Genomic DNA, 4,004 nt, shown 5'->3' with positions numbered 1-4,004 from the left:
TTTCGACGAGCAAGGTCGGTGAATAGTAAAGGAAATGAAGAAGATGAAGTCGGATATGAAAAGTATATTTAGAAATACGAGAAGTCCATGAGAATCATGGAAGAATCGTAACGACCGCCATTAAAGAAGAGGAAAGAGAAAAGAAAGAAAGAAGAAGGACGATACGGAAAATAAAGAAATGGAGGGTTTCACGTAGGTGGTGATTGGGGGAAATCAGTTAATTAGGGCAGTGAAGAAAGTCTGTTGAAATCTGTACTCACTTTTATAGTAGCCTTCGGCGCTTGAAGTCACGCTACTGTCGTGGGCCCCACTTACCAACGCCTTTTATTGCCTCCGGCCACGTTCGCTCACTACACGCGCCTCTTATTCAAATGAGATACACGCGTCTTCTTTTTTCGAATAAGTATTTGAAATATTCACATACTCAATTTTTTGAAAACATGGATGTTTAATTAGGGTGTCTTTCCAACCACAATTATTCTAAGACTATAATAACTATATTTTGTTAGAGTAATACTATTTTGTATTTTTCAATTAGTATTAGTTAACACTATTTTAAAACTCACATTTGTTATTATATACACAATTTGCTACCGTTTTTATTATTTTACATTTATCATCTTTTTATTATTTACTACCGTGCTTACTATTTCCTTCTGAACCTCAAACACATATTAGTATAACTCAAACTAAAATAATTTGTACCCTAAATACAAATTATTATAACCTAACTATAATAATCTAGGACTATAATAACAAACTATTTGCCCCAAACGCTCTTTAATATTTTTAAAATAACTATAAATTAAATTACAAAATATTTAATTAATAAATAGCTTATATTTTATTAATGGGTTAAAATGCTTATTTCTTATATGAGATTTTTTTTTTTTTTTTTTTTCATGTGAGCCTTATTTCTATTGGAGAAGGGCTTCAATAAAAAGGAGATCGTGGGATCAAGTGGACGTTCAAAATTGTGGGATTGATTTGAATATTTAACATTTAAATTAAATTGTATAACGTCTTAACTCTCGAGTCTTAACTATTAGTATCTTAAATTTTTTTAAAAGAAAAAAACTTAAATACTTAAATCAAAAGAAATAGATATGTGAACGATTCAACATGTACTATTTGTCTTAAAAATTTTGTGCATATCTTCATACCATATTATTGAACTAAAAAATCATTAATATATTTTAATAATGGCAACATACTTCTTTGATATTGTTTACATGTACAACTCAATAAGTCTTTCGACAAAAGTCACTTGACTTAAGTGGCACATCTATTTATCTAAATAGAATTTAATTTAATGACATAGTTTTCTATTTTTGAATTTTAAGATTTTTTTTCTTGTTTGAGAAATGATTTAATTAAACGTTTTTAAATACTAAGAGTGGATTTTGAGAATGATAAAATATTAGGTACCAAATTGAAAATTAACATAATTTCGACTCTTTAATTTATTTACCCTTTTTACTTTATCACAAATCTTTTCCGAATTAGTTTGAGCAAGGAGAGAGTGAGTGTTAGGGAAACTAGGATAGATGACCAAAACAAAAGGTCCACATGAAATTTGACCTCAATTTTGAAAACAAATGAAAAATGGCTTTTTGCTTACATCATCCACACTTATGAAATTAGTACACTGTAATCCCTAATTATGGGTATACATGGGTTGGGTGGAGGGTGTCTTTTGGACAAACCTAAAAATTACAACCCAAAAGATCCGAACAAAATCTCCAACCCAACCCAACCCAACCTCAAAATTCAGGTTAGATTGGGTTGAATTATCGGATTATAACTCATTTTTTCTTATTAATTTAAAATATGTAAAATTATCTACAACACATTGCTAATAACTAAATTCTCATACAATTAAAATATTAAAAACCAGTTATCTATGATATTTATTACAAACTTTAAATAAATACAAACATCATAACAATTTTAAAAGAAAAATATTAAAAATTCATAAAATTCATTAACCCAAAATAGTCCAACTTTAAACTAAGAGAAATATATATATAATATATATATATTATATATTAATTCGAGCTGGATTGAGATCAGCCGCATTTTACTTAGCCAATCCGAACCTAACCAACCCCAAACAAAAGATTGAAAAAGTTAACTCAACCCAATCCAAGAACAAAACTAACCCGATCCAAACCTAGTTTGGGTTGGTAGTATGGATTGTTCAGGTTGTCATTTTTTTAACATCCTTACCCCTAATGAACTCCTAGGAAAATTACATAGAGCGCCCTTCAAACGAAAAATAACCTCAAGTTTGGAAATCAATGACTTTTGGCCCTTTGCTTATGTCAGCTTCAAATAAATTTACCACTTTAACCCTAAACGGTATACTTCCTCTTCCTTCTTCTTCCATTCATGTTTATTGCATTTTTCTTTTCTTTTTTTCCCCTTTTTCTTTTTGTTTTCTGCATTTTTGTTTTTTATTTTTTATTTTTTGTATGTTTCTTTTCTTCTTGCTTTTCTTCTACTCTTCTCTTCTTCTTCATTTCATTTTCAGCAATTCTCTTCTTCTTCTTCCATTTTTCTGTGTTTTCTTCTTCTCCTTCCTCCTTTTCTCTTGCATTTTTAATTTTTTCTTCGTTTTGTTTTTTCTTCCGCCATCTTCTTCTACCTAAGGAGTGAGATCAAGAATAAGAATCGAGAACCAAGAACGAGTACCAAGAAGCGAGATCTAAAGGGATTTGAATTCCCCGGAGCGGAAGTAGTTGAGGACGGAACTAATAGGATAAACTAATTGAATCTTGAGCATGCTTCTACTGAAATAATATAGAGAGGAAAAGGAAATCGAGACTAACTCTTGAAAAACAAAAACCTTCACATTTCCTCTCGGGTGAAAGATCACGAACCGATCTCCTTCGGTTCTCCCTTTTATAGCAACACGTACACAACAACAAGGTTGGATTCGAACACCACCATAATGTCTTCCTAGATATTCTCGAGGAGAGAGCCACATAGAGTTGTGGCCTTCCGTGGATTAATTTTATTGAAGGGAAGATTGGAAATCTTGAGAGAATTTTTCTTGCAGAGGAGATTAAGAATGAAAAAGAACTCTTTCTATGAAAACAAATTTCAAGTCACCAATCCCTTAACCACTCCTTTGTGTTTCACGTATATGGGAGAAAGGGGATTGAGAGAGTTATCAAAATAATTTCCTCCCATGTTTTTAATTTTCAAAATTCAAAATTGAATCTTTAGTAATAATATATATTAAATAATTTAATATATATCATATCATATAACTATAAACTATAATTTACATTATATCACATATAATATAACCTATAGTTTATTATTCTCTCGTATAACCTATAGTATCAATACGAATCATATTCATATTAATTTTAACTTATAGTTCTTATATGAATCATATTCATATAATAAATATTTGAATCATATTCAAATATTTATTTTTCTCACTAAAACTTTATATTATAATGCATCATATACATTATATTAATTGTATCATATACAACTAATTCAATTTATTAATTTGAACAATTCAAACTAATCCAAAATGAGTTTGATTCTTATTAATTCTTATTGAGCTAACAATGGGACCTTACGGACCTATAGATTGAAGTTTCAATAATACCTAATTAATTAATTAAACTATTTAATTAAATTAATCAATCTTCATTAACTACAAGTCACTCCACTAAAGACCGACAGTCGTACTCTTTACATTATAGATATATTTCTTTGCCCACTGGATATAACCAATCAATAGTGAGTTGACACTTTACAAATTGTTCGCAAATATACTTGGATCAAAATTATCATTTTACCCCTATAGATACATTTAACTTCTTAAGTACCACTGATTTATCTAATGAACAATTAGTCATAATCCAACTATAACTAAACCTCTCTCAGGCCAGAAGAGGGTGTGACGCAACATTGTTCAAGACTCGAAATCAACCCTTAAGGGAGCAATCTATCTACTTACCTTAACAATCGGGAAAGAGTGA

Source organism: Benincasa hispida, chromosome 4 (assembly GCF_009727055.1).
Source record: "Benincasa hispida cultivar B227 chromosome 4, ASM972705v1, whole genome shotgun sequence".
NCBI classification, from domain to species: domain Eukaryota; kingdom Viridiplantae; phylum Streptophyta; class Magnoliopsida; order Cucurbitales; family Cucurbitaceae; genus Benincasa; species Benincasa hispida.
This window is presented reverse-complemented; position numbering follows the sequence as displayed.